Here is a 25,380-nt window from a genome sequence, read left to right as displayed (position 1 = left end):
GCAATGTGGGTAGGTGGCTATACCCCATCTGGCACAGGGACACTACATTAGTCAGATTACCACGAGGTCTTCAGGACAGTGGTATTGTTACATTATAATTAGGCTGTAGAACTTTTCTGTGATACAGGTGAGAGTTCAGGACCACTTTCTTATGGCACTTAATTCTACCATACACAGGGTGGACTAGATGAGTTTGAGACGAGGCAACTAGCTTGTTATGTTTCATGGAGCATATCAAGGGTTTGGTTGTCACCAGTGCAGGTTACCCTAGGGCCATAGAGTTTAAAGAAGGTAGGCAAGGGCCAGGCATTAATCATAACTCATTTCTAGGAAAGGCAACTCAGCCAAATATGTACGGGTTACAACCCTCTAATCTACACAGGCGGCCAATGCACGTTTTTGTAGGAGATAGGGTTGAACAGGGAACAGCTACTGTGTACCAACCAATTACCTACTGTGATGAAAGTGAGGTGGGTTATTCCCTCAGAGTGTCCATGTCCATATGGCAGGTGACTTAGTGTGCTACAGAAAAATCTACTTTTTCTATTACACAATCCCTGGAGTAATGTTACAGGAGGCAATGCTGATATATCTGAATTTAATCAGTGTCCAGCAAAAGGGAATAAACATTTTTTTATACAGTATATAGAGGCTATTTTTTTTTATTTTTATCTCAGGCGACTCACGAAAAGTCATCCCTCCAAAGAAACGGATTAGAACTTTGACCATCTCTAGTGGTCATCAGATATGGATACACAAAGACATAGTGGAAAAATAAATACACTGATAATCACCTAGCTCGTAATACACAACCTATGGCACTAGCCATTCATCTGTTGCTGTGGTCCCACCTATGGACAAATATACCACAGACAGTGACAGATTAATTAGGTTAACACAGGGGATATATTTGGATATAGTTATATTCCTTCTTAGACGCCGCTTTTCTAATGTAATCAAATCTAAATGAGATAGCCTCTCATAAATCAGATTTTCTACCCTTTTATTAATTTGGTGGCTCTTCTCTGTTTCATACAGGCATACCCCACATTAACGTACGCAATGGGTCCAGAGCATGTATGTAAAGCGAAAATGTACTTAAAGTGAATCACAGGTACAGGTAGGGAAATGGTATTGCTGTTCAGGACATGCTGACAGGCGCATGCACGAGCTGCCGTTTGCCTATTGGGTGAGGGGAATCAGCGCATCACACTACTACGGCGGTCTGTAGGGCAGAATAAGTGTCCGTACTCTCGAAGTGAGCGTACGGACACAGAGGTATGGGGCTATTAAAAATATGTCCTTACTCGCGAGTGTACTTAAAGTGAGTGTCCTTAAACCGGGGTATGCCTGTAATGTGATTTTTATGGAGTGGTGCCCAAAACTGTACTCCATATTCAAGGTGTACTTACTAATGCTTTATAGAGGGGCATAATTATGTTTACTTCCCTTCCATCCATTGCCCATTTAATGCAAGATAAGATCGTGTTTGCCTTTGCAGCTACTGCATGACATTCGACCTGATTGCTAAGCCTGCTGTCTACAAGCACTCCTAAATCCTTCTCCATCAAGGATTCCCCCAATTTATCCCCATTTAATTTGTGTCGTCTGTTTATTCTTGTTTCCTACATGCATAACCTTACATTTATCTGTATTAAACCTCATTTGCCATTTACCTGTCCTAGTTTCCAGTCTTTCTGGAGAGAAATTACATCCTGCTCTGATTTTACTACCTTACACAATTTGGTGTCATCAGCAATGATGGAGACTTTGCTCTCTATGACAACCTCAAGGTCATTAATAAATAAGTTAAATACAGGGGTCCCAGTACCAATCCCTGAGTTACTCCACTCACAACTTTATCCCAACCTGAAAAAGTTCTATTTACGACAACTCTCTGTCGTCTATCCTTCAACCAGTTTTTAATCCAAGTGCAAATATTTTTACAGAGTCCAATTTTCTTTATTTTGTACACTAACCTCTTGTGTGGAACTGTATCAAAAGCCTTTGCAAAATCTAAGTAAACCACATCAACTGCATTACCCTGGTCTAAATTCCTACTTACCTCCTCAAAGAAACAAATAAGGTTAGTTTGGCACGACCTATCCATGCTGACTATTACTAAAAAAAATTGTTATTCATTAGGTATTCCTGAATATTATCCTGTACTAAATCTTCAAGTAGCTTCCCCACTATTGATGTTAGGCTCTCAGGTCTGTAATTCCCTGGTTATGATCCAGCTCCCCTTTTAAATATAGGCGCTACGTCTGATTTACTTTAATTTTATCAAGCCACCTTTTCTTAAAGTTAGCCAATTGTTTGTTAATATAGACATTGTGGCTTCCTTCTGTGGAACTATTATTGCAATTGATTCTTCCCTGGTAAATACAAAAGCAAAGAATGTTTTTAATACCGCTGCTTTTTCCTTATCTCCAATAAATTGCATGCTCATCTCACATCGAAAGTGTCCTATATTTTCATTTCTATAATTTTTTTGTTAGTAAGGTACTTAAATAACTTTTTAAGGTTGATCTTACTTTCTATTTTAATCCTTTTTTTGCTACTTTGATTGCCCTTTTTGTAACTTTTGTTACATTCCTTATAATTCTGATACGATGCCTCTCCGTCCCTTCTGCATGCATGCAGATGGGAAAAAGCAGGCACCAACAGCACAGGATCAAAAAGTACATAAAGAATTCCAACGAGAGCTAGTTCCCATAAAAAAAATAGTTTAATGGATTCTACAAGAAAAAATATAACAGCATTTGCTATTTTTCTCCGTCCCTTCTGACTTTAAGAATCTAAATGACTGCCTCTTCTTTTCCATTTTCTCCCCTACTTGTTTATTTAGCCACATTGATTTAGACTGTTTTATTTTATATTTATTACCCAAGTGCATACTGATAAGTGTGATTTTCTAATGATGGTTTTTTTTTTTTTAATCACAAATTTTTTATTGAAGTTTTCAAATTTGAGGTACAGAACAAAGAATGACCGGGGTAAATCATAATACCACAACATTAGGAACCATAATTTGGAACAAACAGGAGACAACACATTGTTTGGTTCATGCTGTCACGGCAACAGATTGCCATATCTACCGTCCTAACAATGGAGTCCCCTAACACCACAACCTTTCTTGGTCTGTGATTTCCTCTGTCCTGGAAGAACTATTTATCTGGCTGCTAGTGGAATCGGTCTCCTACAGCCTTGCCATTCCTGACCTGACACTCCCAATATCTTCACTCAATCTGACAAATCTATTGGGATGGGTCAGGTCAGAACTTACTTGCCGCTTCCCCTTAAGAGGCTACGGCCCCAGTGCGCTGCATGCACGCCTGCGAGGCTGAATCGCCCGGGGGCATGGTCTAGCGCTCCGTCACGAGTCCTGATCTCAATTCTCTTGAGTGCAGGTGTTTCTGTCTGCGCAGCGGGCCCGGCCCCATTGTTGGGCGGCTCTTGTCCCTGCGGCGTCCGCCACAACGGGCACTGCAGTAGCCAGTGGGGACCTGGCCTACCTGTTACCCACCTGCCTTCCTGTTCCTATTCCTCAGTCACACGTCCACCTTCTGCACCACGAGTCTCAGCCAGGGCCTGCTCTGTGAGCACTAAACTCCTTTCAAGATTGTCAATGTCCCTCAACATTGCAAATTGCCCCTTCAGATTGTGGGAATTAATCTTTAAAGAAACAATGTAACATTGTCTTCTCTATCTTTGTAACAGATTAACTTGAGATAAAATGCCCACTTAAAGCAGCACTACATGTTGCAGTTTGTTTATTTTTATTTTTCAGTTATAAGATTGAAGCAGGGGATCACTGCAGGTATACACTCCAACCGGGCTTGTTGGGGCTTACATAATGGTGGCCTTCAATGTCCCACGTCATGTGGGCCAATAGGAAACGGCGACGTCATCCCTTGCAGCTTCCAATTGGACCATGTGACCAGGACCTTTAAATGTGGAGATGCAGACACCCCCTATGCAGATAAGTATCCCGGCAAGCAGGGGGTCCCGAGGCTGATATAAACGCAGTTCAGCTCCGAAGACCCTCTGCTTCAATCATAACTAAAATAAATAAATACACATACTGCAACTTGTAATACTACTTTTCCACAAACAGTAACTTCTATTACAGTGTACAAAGAAACAATCGATACAAAAAAGTCATGTTTTGTTGTCACATCAGCCAATTGATGACAGTTGTGTATTTGCAGAATAACAAAACAGGAGATATAAATTATATAGCATTTCCTCTAATTGTTTTGGGCTCTGTAAATTTATAATCAACTCCCTAATAAGGGTAATCTTGTCATAGAGAAATATAAATAAAACAATAGCGCAGTTAATCCCACTCTATACTGTATAAATGGCCAGATTAACTAAATATTAGAGGAGCCACAAACAATACTTAATAAATCTGGGTCATAGTCCAACAGTGTCAATTCATTCAAATTGATTCAGTGTATACTGTAACACTATCTTAAAACATTGATTCACCGATATGAAATCATTGTACTTACGACTTAAAGTCCCATTAGGCTTGACTGAGTCTACTGTAGTTCAAACACAAAACACCAGGCCTAGCACAATTATTACTTCTACTTGTAAATAGCTCTCTCACCTCACCTTGCTCAACTCGTTTGGGTTACATTTTCACAGCCACAGTTGAACAACAGATACTGTATAGTAGATCATCGTCGTTTTGTAAAAATGTTAAATTGTAGCTGTTAGTCCTGGAAAAGTGCAGATTCATTCATTATAGTTTACCTGTTAAAGCTGCAGTTCAAGCTGCCGTTTAAAAAAAAAAAAAATCCTATTCAATATGTGCATCAATACAATCTGCACACTGACAAGTGATTAGCTAAATTGCAGACCAATCCATTCTCCTGTAATCTATCGTTTGCTCTGGTTATTTAATTCAGTTCTTGCACAGCATTGTGGGCAATGTAGTTCCAAGAATATAATTGACTGGGCAGTTACTAGATACAATTGGTGCACTGCTAGAGAGAGGGCGGGGCTCAAGAGCCAGAGCCTATCAGAAGGGGAAGGGGCTGTCACTTTGTAAAGGCTTCCTACATTAGAAACATTAATAATGTCTTTAAAACATTTTTTTTTAAATGCTACCAGTATTTTCTCATAGTACAGAACTGATTTATTTAAATTAAAAAAAAAAAAAACGTAGGATAATGCTTGAACTGTTAAAACAGGTTAAAAAAAATCAAATGGCGATTAGCATAGATTGCTACTTTTAAATAGGAACCCTCAACCAGTTCATCTTTTCTCTCCCAAACTAATTTGAGATGCTGGACTGGCTGGGCCTGTTCATGTGATCCAGAGCCAGGTGACAAGCCTAAGCTGGGCTAAGACTGGTCTCAAATACAGACCCTATCTAGATCATTAATATGTCTCCAAAAGGATTAGTGGTTACAAATATATAAATATATACGTAGATCATTTCTCAAGTAAATTTACACTTATATGGCTTAGATTCTCTTAATTTGGGTTATTTAACAGAACTTTTTGGCGTAAATTGTGTGCACGGTTCATCTCTGTAAAGTCTCTTTATTGGTAAATCCTCATCCTGTAAAACAATGTTCCAATATATTTTGTCATTGGTTTCAATTCCTCCACAATGAGCACCATATTCGCTAACAAAGCAAATTGTTGGAGGGTTGGATCTAGTCGTTTTTAGATAGTGATTCCCTGTCAGTATTAATAGCTCTTTTATAGCCCTTTATAATACTGCTTTTTGTATAACCCCTCTCTTTAAATCTACATGCAAACTCTTTGGTTTTTGCTTCAAACCATTCCCTTGCTGAGAAATGTCTGTTATGCTTTCCATATTGAAATGCTCTACTATTCAGAAAATGTTCAATAGCTGTAAGACCAGAAGAATGAGGGATTGATGTATAGCCATTCCACATCAAGAGTCACTAATAATGCATCTGATCTTAACTTTTTATATCATTTAATCTTTTTAAAACATCTGCAGTGTCCCATACAATGATAATGTAAATAAAAAGGGTCTTAGGATAATGTCTATATAGTGACTCACATTCTCAGTGACACTACCTATCCCGGAAACAATCGGAGTACCTGGTGGACATCTGATGAATTTGGGATTTTGTGGCTTGGTATTCTCATTAAAAAAAAAACTTTCATTCTAAAGCATTAATTTGTCACAAAAAGCTTTCTCCAAAATCTTAGCAAGATTTGTATTTTATTTCTTCAGTGGAGTGTGTGTGTGTGTATGTGTGTCTAAATACAACTGTATGCTCATCTGCATGTCTTAGGCAGGTCTGCAACCCCGCCTATCACCATTATCACCCAGCACTTCCACTGCAGCAAGGGATTCTGGGAAATGACATGCAATTGAGCACACAGTGCCACTTTTTGCTCCAAAAACCATTTTTAACATGGTTCCCTATAGGCTTAAGCTTGCTGCATGGTCACAGCTTTGAGCACAGCCAGGGTTAAGGTGCATATCCAGAAAACCACCCACAGACAGCTGTTTCGACCTTAATGGGTCTCATCAGTGTGGGGTTGATTAACTGGGTATGCAAAGAAGCTATGGGATAGGGTATACCATAATACTGAGTAAAGTTATGGTGAGTAAAAAAAGTGACAAAAACCCTCCACAGGAAAGCAAATATGCAAATACAACTGTATGCTCATCTGCATGTCTTAGGCAGGTCTGCAACCCCACCTTTCACCATTATCACCCAGCATACAGCACTTCCACTGCAGCAAGGGATTCTGGGAAATGACATGCAAATGAGCACGCAGTGCCACTTTTTGCTACAAAAACCATTTTTAACATGGTTCCCTATAGGCTTAAGCTTGCTGCATGGTCACAGCTTTGAGCACAGCCAGGGTTAAGGTGCATACCCAGAAAACCACCCACAGACAGCTTTTTTTTTTTTTTTTCCCCTCCTGAGAGGGTTGGGGGGTACCCGCCCCTCTCGTTCATCAGATCCCAATCCACTTCAGTGGTTCGGGTGCATGCCCTTGGACTGTCCAACCGAAGTCAGAGCCACCCTCAGAACGGGTTCCCTGAAGATTTCAGCCCGAAAGACTAGGTCTCCAGGGACATTGATGCCTTCCTCCGTTAGGATTCAGGACATCCGTCTCTTCCTCCCTCTGGCCCGAGGCCCGCAGACAGCTGTTTTGACCTTAATGGGTCTCATCAGTGTGGGGTTGATTAACTGGGTATGCAAAGAAGCTATGGGATAGGGTATACCATAATACTGAGTTAAGTTATGGTGAGTAAAAAAAGTGACAAAAACCCTCCACAGGAAAGTAAATATGCAAATACAACTGTATGCTCATCTGCATGTCTTAGGCAGGTCTGCAACCCCACCTTTATATATATATATATATATATATATATATATATATATATATATATATATATATATATATATATATATATATATATATATATATATATATATATATATATATATATATATATATATATATTTATATATATATATATATTTTATATATATATATATATATATATATATATATATATTATATATGTAACGGTATTTCTGAACCGGCCTGACCCACCCAATCTCACATTGGCCCCTGTGGTCTAACCGGCCCCCATTACAGTGTGGTAGTGTCTGGTGGTGCACCTGTTGGCTACAAGACTCCTGAGTCTCCCGCATGATGGTGTGTGGGGATGACCCGTCCAGACAGGCAGCTGAGGTAGTGTGCTGAGTCTCACCTAGTTCCAGTGCAGCGCCTCCACCTCATCAGGGTCCCTGCATCCGCATGGGGATGATCCTGTTGAGGAACTCCTCCGTGGTGCTCTTCTCTGTACATTCATTCCACACATGTACACGAGAGGTTTTGTGATTGAGAACATCTTTATTGCCTGAGTGGGCTAGCTGCCCCTCGCAGTAGATATCTAGCCACTCATGTTCAGTCAGTGCCTCCCTTTAAAAGGTGTATCTCTCCTTAGATATGGATTCCCTATCCCCGCAGGGATCACTGCCCTGTGCCAGGTCCCTGGACACAGTCTCCTCTTCAGTTACTATAACATAACTAGAACTCTCAGTAACTCAGGCTAGTACTAGAACTTGAACTCCTGCCAGAACTCCTCCTCCTCTTAGCAGAACTGGACGCAGATCTAACTTTGGACTCAGTGCTGTGCCTTATGTACACTCTGGAAGCTGACACACCTCTGACATCACTAACCATGGAGTCAGAGCATGTGACTACTCCCATCCATACACAGGGCACCCCACCAGGGTGTGAGGGCAAACCTCCATAATTACTGCTGGCATGCCCACAACTTACCAGGCCTTACTGTCAGCAGGAGAGATGACTGTAGCCATTTTACATGACCGCTACATTCTCCCCCTGGTGAATCCCATTGTCCTCGCTGGGACCTAAATTTGTATACCCTTTTCCAGGAAGCACTGAAATACAACACATAATTAGGTTAACTTCACATACAAATTTCCATAATATCATAACAAAATGTCTACAGTACATTCCGCCAAGCCCGCCCCGACCAGCAGCCACGAACCCGCGTAATGTATTAGTACCCCCTAAAAATAGTGACTCGGGTCAGGTTTCTTGACCTCTCTACCGCCCATGTCTATGACCGTGACGTGATAGTGCCTAGGCAGTCCCCTCTCAGGCCTATATGTCACCCTGTGTTTATAAATGTTTCTACCAATGCCCCATACACGCACTCTATGCTCTATCCGTTCCTCGGCCTTCTTCCCTACTACTGCACTTCCCCTTCCTACTAAATGCATTTCAATGGCCTCCCTAAGCCACCTATCTCTGTTTTCCTCTATTTCGTCCATAAGAGGCTCAGGGACATACGGGTACTCCAACCCGTGGGATGATTTATACCGAGCCATTATGGTCCGCTCAGCCCTACTTATCCTAGTCAGGTCAGCCTTACCTGCCCTCCCAGGTAACACCCATGATAGGGGCTCATCAGGGTCCACGGGGTCTGATAGGATACTAGGACCCATGGGTTCTATCTCCCTATGCTCAATCTGCAGCCACCGCTCTTGCAACTCTCTGTCCCTCTGCTCAGGTGTAAACTCTCCCACAGCCCACCAGTAATCCACTACATCTTCTCGCCGGATGAGGAACCGAGTGCGGTCCATCCAGGCGGAGTATCCTTCGAATAGTGGGGCCCACCAACGGTTCTCTCTAAATTTATTTGACCCCCCTGACTCTCTATCATCATCCAGAGAAAATACCCCCGACGACCGTGCCGATCGCGGTAGAAACCACCTGGAGGATCCCGGGGCCTTCTTCACCGGTTCAGGAACTGCAGGGGGCAACCACCGGCCTACCGCGGCCACTCTCAACTCTCCCCCTCCCCTAGAATCGCCCTCCGTAGCGCCACTGCGCTGTCTTTCCCCAGTCCGTCTCTCCTCCCCCCCCGAAGGTATGTCCATGAGTTCCAGGCTAGGCGGGGATCCCGTGGAACAGGTGACAGGGGCAGGGGCTTTATCTAGGCCAGGGGATGGGGCATAGGGGCGAGTGATAGGACCCCACGGGGTTACGACCCGTTCCTGGCTGTCCGTAGACTGGTCCAATGAGGATATCTCACCCTCCTCAGTCCTCGGATCGCCGATCCAACTTCTGGGCCTTGGAGGTGATCGGGGACCTTCCCCCGATCGCCGAAGCGTCTCTGCTTTGTTCCCAGCGGTTCCGCTGTCGCCACCGGAAGTGATGTCCTCCCCGGAACCGGAAACACAGTCATCGCGGGTTGGACCCCCATTCGGGATCTCTTCTTCGATGACGAAATCCGGAAGCTCCGCCGTCGTCTTCACCGGAAGTGATGCCGTCTCTCCACGTGCGCCTCGGGCCTGGCACGGCCCTTCTGCTCCTACACCGTCTGCTGGGGCAAGGTAAGTGAAGGGACTCCTCTTACCCGTCCGCAGGGGTGCCGGCGTCTCTCGTCCGTCGCCGCCACGTTCTGAGGCGGAGGGACTCCGTCTCTCGGCTCGCCGATCTGCGGGGGACGTTCTGTCTTTCTGACAGCTGCCACTCACCCCACGGGGTGTCGTCCGTCCTGGGTCCCTCTGGGATCCCGATTTCGCCGCCGCTAGTTCACGGAGGTCCTCATCTGAGTAATCTCCCTTCCCGGATCTCGGGGTCGCCGAGCGTGGCGAAATTCTTGTCTCTGCACGGTCGGGGAGTGACCCGACCGCCTCGGTCGCTACTGACCCAGCCGACATGGTCGACTCCAGTCCCCTTTCTCCGGGACTCGCACGGTTGAGCCATAGTGCGCCAGGGGACTCGGCGGAGCGCTTAGCCATGTCCCCCGGGGGGTCAGCAGGTTGAATGGGTATAAATGTGGGCATGGGCCACAGATATAATGTCCCGCAATGTGGGCAACGTGCCGCCGTGTTGACAGTGCCTCCGGGCAGCCCGCATTGTAGGCAGAGCCCGACCACCGTCTCGGTGTTAGCCACCCTTACTACTAGTAGCCCACCGGGTACTGAGTAGGGCTGGGTGGAGACCAATAGTTCCCACAGCGGAGGGGCAGGCCATTCTCTTTGTGGGGACCACTTTCAGTGTGGGTCTCTCCAGGTCAGTGGTTCCTCGTGACTGACCGGTAGAAGCTTCTGGGCCAGCCACTTCCTGCTTCGGCTCCTCCTTCCGCTGACATAGCTGGAACCCGCCCCCAGGGGTTGCAATTATGGACGGATCCCACAGGGGAATATCATGCCCCTTAATTAAGGCCGCGCCTCTCTCAGTCCTGGTGGGCGCGGTCTGCGTTTTCGCGCCAGTTTCCTCCTCAGAGCTGGATTCTTTTCCCGCGGCTAGTTCCCGCCTTCTCCTTGCAGCAGCTTTGCGTGCAAAATATCCCTCTTTCTTGCAAATCATTTCCGCGGCCGGAACTACTTTTTGTAGTGGCGCCGTCTGGATATCAGTCCCTGGGCCCAGTGGGTGCATTCCCACAGGCCATAGTTGAAAGTCACTCCCCCTGGTGGAAATCAGGGGAGGGTCCCATAGACTAAGCGGTTGACTCAGCACCGGGGCCGAGTGAGTCACTGTCCATGAAGGCGCAGCCATAGCCTTCGCGCCATGCCCCCCATCAGGGCGGGGCTCTGCTGTTCGCGCCATTCCCGGCCAGCTCTTTGCAAGTTCTGCATCAGCCATTTTCTCTGTGACTGTCCCATGCGGTTTCCCTAGCAAGCGGGAACCGCCATTTTGGTTGGCTTTTAAGCCCAAAAAGTCAGTTTGTTTGCTCTCCTCGCGGGGTTCTCCCCCAATTATTACAATTTCTTCACACTCTTCAAGGGTGGCCCCTCGGTGTCCCAGACAGGATAAAAACGGGGCAGCCACGGCCTTCGCTCCGCTCCAGAGCAGATTGGTTAACGATAACTCGGCGACAGTTTGCTCTTCAGTGGGGCGCACGCCACGGGTGCCTTCCCCATCAGCCTCTGGTCGCCATTTTGTGTTCTCCGCACCACGCGGATCCTCCATTCTCTCGTAACAGTTATCGTACATGGGGCTCCGCTCTGCGGGGCAGCCTCCACATCAGTACAATAAAGATTGCTCAGATGCACCACCACATGTGTACCTGATCTAGGCTGGACTCATGTTGCACTACCTCAGGCTAGGCTCACTCTCTCAGTGTCTGCTGTGACTCCTTCCTCCCAGTCTGTGCTCCCTATGGTAAGTGTCTGGAATGGGCTAGGTACTCTGGCTCTGCCATGCAGTACTTGGGGCGTCTACCTCTCTTGGTCAGCCTAGCGCAGACCCTCTCCAGGATTCCTGACCACGTTACAGGCTATCCCTTTAGGCGTCCTACCAACTAGCACTGCCTCAAGGTGACTCGGTCAGCTATAGCCCGGCTCCAAACCCCTCACTCCTTTCAGGCCCCTAGGTTGTCCTTGCGAACTGACAATATCCCGTCAGCCCCCTGACCACCCCTAGGTCCGTCCCTACGCAGCACAGAGTGGCAGCAGACTCTCTCCCTGTTTCCCAGTGTGCCTAGCTAGAGCCTGTCCTGATGACAGATCTGATCTCAGCAGCTCGCCTCCAAATGTAACGGTATTTCTGAACCGGCCTGACCCACCCAATCTCACATTGGCCCCTGTGGTCTAACCGGCCCCCATTACAGTGTGGTAGTGTCTGGTGCTGCACCTGTTGGCTACAGGACTCCTGAGTCTCCCGCATGATGGTGTGTGGGGATGACCCGTCCAGACAGGCAGCTGAGGTAGTGTGCTGAGTCTCACCTAGTTCCAGTGCAGCGCCTCCACCTCATCAGGGTCCCTGCATCCGCATGGGGATGATCCTGTTGAGGAACTCCTCCGTGGTGCTCCTCTCTGTACATTCATTCCACACATGTACACGAAAGGTTTTGTGATTGAGAACATCTTTATTGCCTGAGTGGGCTAGCTGCCCCTCGCAGTAGATATCTAGCCACTCATGTTCAGTCAGTGCCTCCCTTTAAAAGGTGTATCTCTCCTTAGATATGGATTCCCTATCCCCGCAGGGATCACTGCCCTGTGCCAGGTTCCTGGACACAGTCTCCTCTTCAGTTACTATAACATAACTAGAACTCTCAGTAACTCAGGCTAGTACTAGAACTTGAACTCCTGCCAGAACTCCTCCTCCTCTTAGCAGAACTGGACGCAGATCTAACTTTGGACTCAGTGCTGTGCCTTATGTACACTCTGGAAGCTGACACACCTCTGACATCACTAACCATGGAGTCAGAGCATGTGACTACTCCCATCCATACACAGGGCACCCCACCAGGGTGTGAGGGCAAACCTCCATAATTACTGCTGGCATGCCCACAACTTACCAGGCCTTACTGTCAGCAGGAGAGATGACTGTAGCCATTTTACATGACCGCTACATATATATATATATATATATATATATATATATATATATATATATATATATAATTTCTTGGCATAAGCTGCCTAGCTATATAGTAATGAGCCAGATTAATTGAAAGCAGGCCCTGGTCTATTGCAACATTGTGTAAGCATATACAGGCATACCCCGGTTTAAGGACACTCACTTTAAGTACACTCGCGAGTAAGTACATTTCGCTCAATAGGCAAACAGCAGCTCACGCATGCGCCTGTCAGCACGTCCAGAACAGCAATACTGGATCGCTACCTGTACCGAAGCTGTGCACAAGCGGGGAGGCTATAGAGCCTGTTACACATGCGTTATTTACATCAGTTATGCACGTATATGACGATTGCAGTACAGTACTTGCATCAAAAGTGGGGAAAAGGGAGTACTTCACTTTAAGTACATTTTCACTTTACATACATGCTCCGGTCCCATTGCGTATGTTAATGCGGGGTATGCCTGTACATTGCTAAATTGTCATATAGAAAGATATCACCTTTCCTACATACACTTTCCTTTTTTTTGTCTTCTATGTACAGTATACATGGCCTGACAATTATGTTGCAGTTCATTTCATTCATTGCTTTATCTTTCCCCCCCTCTTTTACTGGTACATATGGAAGGTATTGTTCAGTTTACGAGTTGCTTTGCTGTGGCAATGTTTTAGGTTGCCTAATAAAGATGGTATTAAAGAAGTTTCCATATAATGCTAACACTTGCATTACATTCAACTAATCTCTACCACTTTGGTATTTACTTTTAAAACTGATAACACACAGGTTACTTGAACACTATGGTTCATGGTCTGGCATGTTCAGAAGTAGCTAAATGAAATGTGAGGAAAAAACCCTGTTTTCTATTGCAAATCACATCTTCCAAACGGCTTCTATAAAAAGTGCCAACCCGCACGGTTTAACGGTCAAAACAGCCTGTCTGCACTTGCTTTAGAAGCGGAATGACCAGAGAAGGTGCTAACTCCATCTCCAGTCTGACATATGGGTTTTGCTCTCTCAGCCAAACCCATATTTCAGGCTCTGGCTGTAAATCGTAATACCAATCTCGCCACCATTGAGGTGGCGTGAAAAAATTGTGCGTTTTTAGAAGCGGTTTCCATAACGGAGCTATGTAAATTGTAGTTTTTGTCAAAAATGCTAGTTGAAGGCTTTTTTGACAAACTGATCGGATTGGCAGAGACAGAGTGAAACCGCTTCCTAAAAAAAAAAGCCTTTTAGACACAGATTGGGTATGCGAGAAGAGCTTACAGAATAGCAAAGTACGCCAGTTCACTTCTAAAGGGCACTTTACAAGCGGTTTGTCACACTTTGCAGCTACTAAAATAGGCCCCTATGAGTAGGGTTGCCAGGTGTCAGGATTTGAACCGGACAGCCCGGTATTTGGTTACTCTGTCCGGTAAAAAATGAGAGATAATACTGGACATGTATGTGTGCAGGGGGAGAGGGGGACATGTACAGCAGGGCCCTGGGTATACGGTGCGTTCCGTTCCATGGGCCCGCCGTATAGTGAAAATCGGCGGAAAGCGGATACGGCGATTTTCAGGGATTTTACATGCACAGAACGGCGTTTTCGCTGTTCTGCGCATGCGCGGCCTATGGTCTGCGCCCGCAAACTACGGTAAGCGCGCGCAAACAGCGGTCTGCGTATGCACGCCGGGCGCAACCGCCCATTCTGCGCATGCGCGACCCGAAATCAAAGATGGCGGCCCCCTTCTCGGTGCCGCCGTATATCAGCGGATCGCCGGAAAACGGGGCGCCGAGAAGCGGGGCCCTGCTGTATGTGTGCGTTATTACCTCTCCAGACTTAGTAACCAATTGCGGGATTTCTCCTGAGAAGGGATAGAGCTAGGCTGCTGCTGCTAGGGGGCTTGGCCGCTTCCTCCATATCCTGATTGGCTCCTGTTGTGTAATGCAGCCAATTAGAAGGAGGTGGCAGGAGCCTGGGGGTGGGGCCAAATAGTGGAGGAAAAGCATGAAGGAGAGAGAGGTGAGACTGTGTCCCCTGCCTGTGTCCCCGGCCTGTGTGTGTGTGTGTGTGTGTGTGTGTGTGTGTGTGTGTGTGTGTGTGTGTGTGTGTGTGTGTGTGTGTGATTGTACTGGTACTATTTTTGGTGTTTCTTCTCTGGCTGTTCTGTGGGGGTGATAATGACAGGGAGGGGGGGTGACAGAGGATGAAGGGAGGGGGTGACAGAGGATGAAGGGAGGGGGGTGACAGAGGATGAAGGGAGGGGGGATGAGAGAGGATGAAGGGAGGGGGGGATGAGAGAGGATGAAGGGAGGGGGGATGAGAGAGGGATAAAGGGAGGGGGGATGAGAGAGGATGGAGGGGGGGATGAGAGAGGATGAAGGGAGGGGGTGACAGAGGATGAAGGGAGGGGGGTGACAGAGGATGAAGGGAGGGGGGATGAGAGAGGATGAAGGGAGGGGGGGATGAAAGAGGATGAAGGGAGGGGGGGATGAGTGGAGGCAGGGATGGATGAGAGAGGGATGAAGGGAGGGGGGATGAGAGAGGGATAAAGGGAGGGGGGATGAGAGAGGATGGAGGGGGGGATGAGAGAGGATGAAGGGAGGGGGGGTGAGAGAGGATGAAGGGAGGGGGGGTGAGAGAGGATGAACGGAGGGGGGGATGAGAGGATGAAGGGAGGGGGGTGACAGAGGATGAAGGGAGGGGGGGTGACAGAGGATGAAGGGAGGGGGGGATGAGAGGATGAAGGGAGGGGGGGGTGAGAGGATGAAGGGAGGGGGGGTGAGAGGAGGGAGGGGGGTGAGAGGATGAAGGGAGGGGGGGTGACAGAGGATGAAGGGAGGGGGGTGAGAGGATGAAGGGAGGGGGGATGAGAGAGGATGAAGGGAGGGGGATGAGAGGATGAAGGGATGAGAGAGGATGAAGGGAGGGGGGTATGAGAGAGGATGAAGGGAGGGGGGGTGACAGAGGATGAAGGGAGGGGGGGTGAGAGGATGAAGGGAGGGGGGGGTGGGAGAGGATGAAGGGAGGGGGGATGAGAGAGGATGAAGGGAGGGGGGGATGAGAGAGGATGAAGGGAGGGGGGGATGAGAGAGGATGAAGGGAGGGGGGATGAGAGAGGATGAAGGGAGGGGGGATGAGAGAGGATGAAGGGAGGGGGGATGAGAGAGGATGAAGGGAGGGGGGGATGAGAGAGGATGAAGGGAGGGGGGATGAGAGAGGATGAAGGGAGGGGGGGATGAGAGGATGAAGGGAGGGGGAGAGGATTAGGGGAGTGAGGATGAGGAGGGGTGCATTATTGATCGCCATGGGCCTGTATGACTACTGAAGGGAAGCTGAGCCCTCACCTTGACAAAGACTGCTTGGCAGTCGAAACGTTGGTTCTATTGCTGAATACATTGTCTATACAGAAGCCCGTGTGCCTGGATCCTTCTTCCTTCATGTGATTCCTTTTGGATTTTTCAGGACAATCCCTTCCATCCGTGAGCACCGGCAGGTGATCTTTTTTGCATACAGAGGAATCGTGTGCCAGACAGCCACTCTATTTGACCCTGTATGACTACAGGTCAGTTATTTATAAATGATCTGACCATTACATAATTTGTTCTAAATTTCACTCCAAGCATGCACCAGTTTGCACTATTTCTTATTCATTTCCTAAAAAAAAATCCTCGGAAGGGCGCTCCCTCCCACTCCCTCCCTCCCAAGACTCCTCCCCAGATTTTTTACGAAACAGAATATAAAGTGGTGCAAATTGGTGAATACTTGGAGTGAAATTTGGAAAAAATTACGTAACAGTCAGGTCATTTATAAATAACATTCTTCCTCAGGCTGGTATTATATTGAGCGCTGGTGCGTGTGCGAGGCAATGGTAAATACCTGTCTCCCTATGACAGTTTATCCAGTGCCGACGCGAGCGCACGGCAGACAGCGTTGGCGCGGCACCTGAGTGGAAGTACAAAGAAATTTGTATTTTCGAGCAGCTACCATGCCACGTGACACTGTGAGCCAATCACAGTGTGGCCAACCGTTGTGACTTCATGGTCACGCCTCCTAGCTGTGCGCATTTGGCCTATAGGCAATAAACGCGCACGCCACGTACACGCGCAACACCGTGCGCGCGCCTGCACGTACTATATTACATGCCTCACCAACGATTCTCGCGCGCGTCGCACCTTTCACCATTTTTGGACAATCCACCTGGCAACACTACTCATGACTGGAAAAATATTTCCTGTTAGAATTTGCATTCCAGTGTTTTTGTAAAACTGCAGTAAAACATTTTCAGCTATTGGCATTTAGGAATAATTGGTGAAGTGTACACATATTATTACTGCATTATGACTGTCACGTACGGCACACCTGTGAGCACGTGACCTGCATATGGGACAAGGGTTAATACCCAGCTTTCTAGCTGGCTTACTTTTCACCTTCCGCAAAGATCCCTAAAATGAACAATATTAGCCCTCACCCGTCTCAATATAACATCTGTCGTGAACAGCACACTTGTGAGCACGTGACTTATATCTGCAACCAGGATTAATACACAGGGCTAAACTAGCTGATTCTACAAAAAACATATTGGATTAGCTCTCAAAAAGTAAATGAAAGAAAATGAAAGACTTGTGTTTTTTTCATTTGGTCTCACCAAGTTTCTTCTTTAATGTATCAAAAAAAGCAGCGATACAGAAAAAATCAGCACACACAGGGAGAGGAAAAGTCATCAGACACACACTGTTATATATGCACAATAGAGCAAAGTTTCTAGGCCCCCAGGCTCCTCAGTCATAGATGTTATCCCATGATATCCTATATTTAATATAGCCATCCAGCTAAGTGGTGACCTGTTTGTCACCTCTCTCTGTGATGCACAGGGGATATTTTAAGAATGTAAGAATTTATTTGAGGCTGACAGCCCCGGATCTGGCTCTCGTCCGCAGCCTTGTAAACTATACATATTTCACTTTTAGTGGGCCACAAGTGATAGCCCCCCAATTAAGCCCTTGACCTGTTATAAAAACAACTATTGTATTGTATTGAGTTTCTAACCAACGTTAACCCCTGAAGTACCAGATTGATTCAAATACGTAATATTCCCCGCTATTTTTATTACAGTGACAATCCTCAGGGTTTTCATACTGCTTGTTTCATTCAGTGGTACTTCGGATCATATAAGCTAGCTAAATGTCTCTTAGACAATTTAAAAACCCACCTTTTGGTCTTGTGTAATTCTTTGATATTTCTGCTGATTCATTTCAGTTGTGTCCCCTTTTAGAAGGCTATGCCTTTGACCCTCAAAAATCCCAACATATTTTCCAAAAACAGAATACAGAGGATTCACAGTAAAATATTCGATCAGAATGAATAATAAAATGTCATTAAAAAACTAAACAGTACGCTGAACACGTGAAGAGACATTATTAGCTCATTTGCACAGTGACTGATGCATTCATTCATTAATGACCATTGCAATATAGGGGTTAAATGTTTGCTTGTGAGTCGGCATATATGAGTTTGGAATGTCAACCAGTTCAGGAACAGTTTAGAGGAGACCTTGGTGTTTTGTGATAGGTTCATGGTTAGAACATAAAGTAGCTTTGGGGTAAAAGATAGACTCCCATTTTGCAGCAGCTGCAGAGTTTCATTAAGCAGAACATTCTGCAGAAAAAGGAGCTTGAAGCGTTCCAGTAAATTAATGACAAAATAAGTGTTTAGGGAAACTGAAATAGCAGGGCAAGTTCATTCATGTCAGAGCCACAAGATTCTCACCTACTAAAAGGGTCTGGTTCAGTTCAGTTGAGAACAGAGACAGTGGTTATACATACCGAAGGCTTTTGCTTTTCCCTAGGAAAGTGTACGTCGTTTTTACTTTACAAGTTTCTCTTCTCTGGCGTTTTTGTTTATCGGTGACGACACACATCACTGTGAAATCCTCTAGCAATTTTATCTCGGATAAAGATAAACTTGCGTTTAAATAGTTTTCTTGTGTGGACAATCGTAAAAATTGCTGGTTTGTAATCTTCAAAAATGGGGTTTATGATTTGGATGCAACTTTGATTTTTGTTAAATGGTCTTTTTAAACTTTTTTTTTTAAAGGAAATATAGAGATGGTCTTCCAGGTTTTTCAGGTTGTGGTGCAGTGAAAAACAGAAAGCTTTTGGGATTCGCCTGTTTATCCTACAAGCGAGGAGAGCATACAATCTTGGTTTATTTAAAGAATTGAATTTGTGATGTTACTAAGGCTGAGATTTAGTGAAGATCTATATGACAGTGTTAAAAATTGGGATTGTAGCAATATTTGTCTCTAAGTTTATCGCATTTACTAAGAAATGTATATTCATAAGTGGGTTGCGACATTCAATTTTATTTGCAAACACCCAAAAAAAGCATAGAATATTACTAGCACTACAAAGAAATGTTAACTCGGAAATCTGCGTTAATTAGAGATACCTGTGTGGGGGGGGGGGGGGGGGGGGGCGAGGGTCAAGGGGGATGGGAAGGTTGGAGATATCACACTTTTCTACTATAGGGTTATGTAATAGAATTTCTTACAAAACCCTATAGCAGAAAGTTGTTTAACGCATTTAATGCCTGAGGCTACCAATGCATTGTAAAGGAATGTCCAAAGGGCCATAAGAAAACATAACATCCATATGTGGACATTAGCTTTTAGTTGTCCAAATGGCCAGCCAGTCACGGGTTCAGTGGCGGATTGCCTGGTGGGCCCTGGCTTAGGGCGGCAAAATTCTGGGCCGGCAAAAATGTCCATCCCCGCTCTCGGGTCAATCGGGCCTAATGGGAAGGCACTTACCGGTGGCGGCCGCCTCCTTGCTGCCGCCCTCCTTTCGATTCGCAGCGTCAAATGATGCCACGAACGTCACCATCTCATTGCATCTCATTGCCATGCACACAGATTCCCAGATAGCTCAAACGCCTTGCCATGACGTCGCGTTACCATGGCCGCGTGACGGCTGCGCCATCATTTGATGCTGCGATTAAGGAGGGGGGTGGCAGCAAGGAGGCGGCGCTACAGCTAAGTACCTACGGGCGGTGGATTTTCAAATCCGCCGCTGCCTGGGTTTATCATGACTAGCTGGTCACTTGGGCTTCTAAGGGGTTAATATATTATTAAGTTCAACATTTGTTAATATGATGTATTTGTATCCTCCATTCTAGGTGGATAGTCTTATCTTGCCTATGTCTATAGTGACCATTATATACATAGGGATGTTCAGTCAAACGCCAGCCTGTGATAGGTGAGAAACATTGGCTGCATTATTTAAGCATTAAACGTTGGTAAATACTGCTGTAAAAAGAACTAATTTTTTTTGTCACTATTTACGCAGTGCAATATCACTATTGAGGTTTAGTCAATCTAGACCTGTGCAACTATAATAGCGAGTCAATGATCAGCCGTACTGCAATACATTCTAATATATAATATTATATTATCTCTAACTGTGCATGCTATGTCTTGTATATAATGTATACCCTGTTCACTTATGTAACTGTATTTGTAACCATGTATTATTTGTTATTTTAACTCTATGCCCAGGACATACCTGAAGACGAGAGGTAACTCTCAAAGTATTACTTTCTGGTAAAACATTTTATAAATAAATAAAATATAGCCAGACTGCAGACACCCAAACTGTGAGTGGCAGCTGGGAGTGCAGGGGAGAGAGAGTATCAATGTATTCACTTGGTAGAGTGAGGCAGCTGCCACCCAGATATACATGCTCTTGCGTTTAGTATACAAATGACTGTATAGAGACAGGGGGCAAGTGAATCATTCCCAACAACTGAAGCAAAGAGAGGAGAAGATGACTGGTGGTTTTGAACTGGACCCTTTATTTCAAAGCACTGTTGCCTTAACGCCAAGGACACTGCACCTCATCCCTCATTTTAAAATGACACACGATGTAGCTTCAAAGGCTACAAGGACAGGTCGCTCCATAATGCAAATTGTTAGCTGACATCTGTTCAGTTGCAATCAAGGCTGATCTTTTCCTTCCACTATAGTTACACTACATGAATCCAGGGTCTGTGTCTCGCTCTGTGTGTCGAACTAGTATTGTGGTTGGTTGTAGAGGTGATGCACACTAATTCAAAGTGACACCAGCTGCTCTCCATTGGAGCGAAAGTGTTGGACGTGCCACATTTTGAATATGCACACAAGGCCAGCTAGTACGGATCCCAGGGCAAAGGGTTTTACCTGCCCACTGGGGTTGTTAAGCAGAGAGTGGTCGGGGGGGGGGGGGGCATGAGGAGGGAGGATGGGGGAGATTGGCGGAGGAGGCCCAGCCAGCTGATCATGGAAGTTGTGACCATGTTCTGGTCAGGCCATACTTCTGGTAGTGGTAGAGCCAGCCCCAGGGAGCAGCTGCCCCAGGGTCTGTTGGTGCCCCTGTATTCACACCGTAACATGATCATTTGCCCTATATGTGTTCCTTTATTTGTGTCACACTTCATAGTGGTGCACGGTTGCATGCCGGAGTAACTGGAGTTACTTAGTCTGCCATCATAGTAGGGTATTTACAATTTTTTTGTGCATCACATAAGCCTCCTGATGTGTGTGATATGCAAAGTTGGCACACGAGTGAGGAAATCACACACAATTAACTATTTACATGGGTTTCAAAGTGATCTATAGGATCTGTCAGATGAAATGTCAAACTTTTTTTTCACTTGACTCAGGCTGGTGAGTTTGACCATTAAATATGGGAATGTGTGCAGATATATCCTGCCACAAGAAGAATAGGTGAGAGAGAGGTTCTTCGGCTGAGTACTGTTTTATATATCGCACTCCGGGTTGCCACCTTTTACTGAAGGCCAGCCCGGAGATAAAATTTTTAAATGTAGTGCTTACCTTCTGTGGCGTTGTCTCCAGGCAACCTGTCAATATGGACGCGCAGCGTCAAATGGCGCCGCGTTGCCATTACAACTTAACGCTACGTGGCACCACTACATCACGCGACATCAAGTTAAGATGTCAACAGGACGTCTTATGGCGCTGGGCGTCACACGACGTTACGTTGTCATGAGAACGCGGCACCGCGTGACGTCACGTAGTGTCTTTGTCTTGTCAACCTGCATCACGTGATGCTGTGACGTCATGTTCCCGTTGCCATTTGGCGCCGCGCGGCCACATTGATAGCAGTTGAAAGGGATGATGCCGGGAGGACGCCGAGGATGACGGGAGACAACACCAACCGCCGCCACCAGGAGGCTTACTAGGTCAACCCGTGGCCCGGAGATGTGTGGTCAAACCTGTAGTCTCCGGGTCAAACCCTGAGTGGTGGCAACCCTGATCACACAATGAGCCAGAGGTTTTGTGGCGTGGGAGGAGGGGCAGCTGTTCCTCTCTTTCTCCTCACCCCCCCCCCCCTCCCACACCTCAATCTGTGTCAGTGTGTGTCAGCGAAATTTTAGGTGTGCCCAGGATTTTTCCATCCTTGTATCACATGCACCGTTTGTCACCAAAACTACATGAACATTTTATATATATTTTTGCTTTTGCACATACTGTATAACTCTTATTGGATAGAGAATAGAATCGATTTTTATCGCTACTAAGGTCTGATGCGATCAGACGAAAACTTTTCAGGTCAGTCAGACTTTACTGAATAAGGCCTTAAGGTGGGGAATTGCTAAGCGTTGATGAGCTGTGGCAGCACAGATCTGCGTTAAAAGCTATTGACTTGAATGGCAGTTAACATAGGATAGCGCTGCTACGTCCCATATTGGACCTTTGACAATCTGCACCTTATAAGCGCCTTCCCTTTTCTGGTTGATTTTATATTGATGCTTTTGGCTGAATAGGCCCCTTGGAGTATCAGTTACTCACATTATTGAATGAGTATTAAAGAGAAACTGATTACTGTTTGTTTTGAATTATCAAAGACTAGATTTTTAAAGGTCTGTTTGTCATGTTATTTCCAACAAATAACTGTTTAACCCCCTGATTGCCATGGGCGGCAGTGCTTTAAGGGCCACATTTGCCAAGCCGTACTAAGCCATAAGGAACCTCATGTTATGGTGAGCAGATTTAAAAGTAAAAACTGGCACACATAAAAAATATTATAAAACAAATTAAGTCAAACTGTGCCCCCCCCTTTTTTTTGCCTTTCCACTCTCCCCCCATCCTCTCTCCATCTCCACTCACCCCCCACCTCCCTCTCCATCCTCCTCTCCACCCCACATCCCTCTCCATCCTCTCTCCTCCCCCTCTCCCATCCTCTCCCTTCCCTACTCCTCTCCCTCCATCCTCTCCCCCCAACACTTCCCTCCCTACTCCCCTCTGCATCCTCTCACCCCCCCACTCCCTCTTCATCCCCCCCCCACTCCCTCTCCATCCTCTCTCCCCACCCTCTCTCCCCACCCCCACTCCCTCCCCCCAACTTCCTCTCCATCCTCTCTTCCCACCCCAACTCCTCTCCATCATCTCTCCCCCTTTTACTTTTTTCCCTCTCCCCATCCTCTCTCCTCCCTCTCTCCCATCCCCACTCCCTCCCATCCTCTCTCTACTCCCTCTCCATCCTCTCTCCACTCCCTCTCCATCCACCATACTCTCCATCCTCTCTCACTCCCTCTCCATCCTCTCTCCACCCCACTACCCTCTCCATCCTCTATTCCCACCCACTCCCTCTCCCATCCTCTCTCCCCACCCACTCCCTCTCCATCCTCTCTCCCCACCCCACTCCCTCTCCATCTTTTCTCCCCACCCACTCCTTCTCCATCCTTTCTCCCCACCCACTCCCTCCTCTCTCCCCCCAACTTCCTCTCCATCCTCTCTTCCCACCCCAACTCCCATCTCCATCCTCTCTCCCCCTTTTGCTTTTTTCCCTCTCCCCCATTCTCTCTCCTCCCTTTCCCCCATCCTCTCTCCTCCCTCTCTCCCATCCTCTCTCACCATCCTCTCTCCACTCCCTCTCCATCCTCTCTCTCCACCCCACTCCCTCTCCATCCTCTCTCCCCCCCTCTCTCCACCCCCACTCCCTCTCCATCCTCTCTCTCCACCCCCACTCCCTCTCCATCCTCTCTCTCCACCCCACTCCCTCTCCATCCTCTCTCCCCACCCACTCCCTCACCATCCTCCCACTCCCTCTCCATCCTCTCTCTCCACCCCCACTCCCTCTCCATCCTTTCTCCCACCCCCCACTCCCTCTCCATCCTTTCTCCCCCCCACTCCCTCTCCATCCTTTCTCCCCCCCTCCTTCTCCATTCTTTCTCCCCCCACTCTTTCTCCACCCTCTCTCCCCCCACTCCCTCTCCATCATCTCTCCCCCCCATATATTCACACAAACACTGCACCATATACACACACCAAGCATGCAACATTAGGCCGCGTGTATACTACCGGCGATGGGACGGGTGACATCACCCGTTGCTGTTGCCGCTAGCAAAAGTTATATTTTGTTTTGTGGCGGCAGCGCGGGCGTACTGGCATTTGATTGGTTTAGGGGCTGTCACATGAGGCGACAGCCCTTGAAAAATCAAATATTGCCAGCTACTAAAATTCGCAAAGTCGCTCCGTCGCATTGTCGCCGTCGCGCTTACTATAAGCGCACACGGCGGCGGCGGCAATGCAGTTGTTTTTGGGCGACGTCGCCCGTCGTGGCCTCTATACGCACGGCCTTAGTTTAAAACACATACTATCTACAAATACACATTTATATTCAAAATATACAAACACTAAATATACAACATATACATGCACATAATGCATGAAACACACATACTGTATGCATTACAAATACACACACCAGCACATACCTACCAACACACCCATTTACACTGGGAGAACTCACTACATGTGAAAGGGTCAAGGGAGCCATCTTTTATACCTGGGGTCTGTCCCACTCCTAAGCGCCAGTAATAGGGCAGTACTACTGGAGTGAACCCCCTCCTCCGCCCCCCCCCCCCCCGTCTACCCCCGTCTCCACTCTGGCACATGCTCCAATGGTTCCCAGACTGGCACCTGGAAACCGCAACAAAATAACTTCCCAGTATTGAGGCTCACATGCTCGCCCATGTGCGAGGAGTTTAACCCCAGCACTGCCTGCTCCTTACTAGGACTTATAATACTGGAGCCAGGAAATATATAGCCAGGGGCATATGGCTACATGTGCAAGATGCCAGCATACTCTGCAACATAAGTGACTGTATACCTGTCAAGTTTCACTGATTCTTGAAAAATCAATTTATCTTGCGTTAATGAATGACTTCTGTACTTTAATGGAATCCAATTTGTTATCAAAACAATTATATTTTGGTCGTCTAATTTATTCAGCTCTTGGACATATTTGTAAGTGACATACAGCCACAGGTAATAGAAAAGTATACCGTTCAATGTAATGTTCAATGATGTAATAAATGCAGCCATAGGTGTATATGTATGTGTCTATATATCAAATGGAAATATTACTGTATGCTCATTTGCATGTCTTAGACAGGTCTGCAACCCCGCCTTTCACCATTATCACCCAGCACACAGTGCTTGGTGTTCGTGTGTATTGTATTCTGATC

At 46.5% G+C, this 25,380-nt stretch overlaps 1 protein-coding gene across 2 annotated transcripts in view; it reads left to right on the top strand.

Annotated features, from left to right (window-relative positions):
- Positions 1–25,380, top strand: part of MAP3K15 (mitogen-activated protein kinase kinase kinase 15) — a 201,748-nt gene that overhangs the window by 2,859 nt on the left and 173,509 nt on the right. The gene's annotated exons all lie outside the window — the stretch shown is intronic.

The sequence above is a fragment of the Ascaphus truei genome, chromosome 3 (assembly GCF_040206685.1).
Source record: "Ascaphus truei isolate aAscTru1 chromosome 3, aAscTru1.hap1, whole genome shotgun sequence".
NCBI lineage: Eukaryota > Metazoa > Chordata > Amphibia > Anura > Ascaphidae > Ascaphus > Ascaphus truei.
This window is presented reverse-complemented; position numbering and strand designations above follow the sequence as displayed.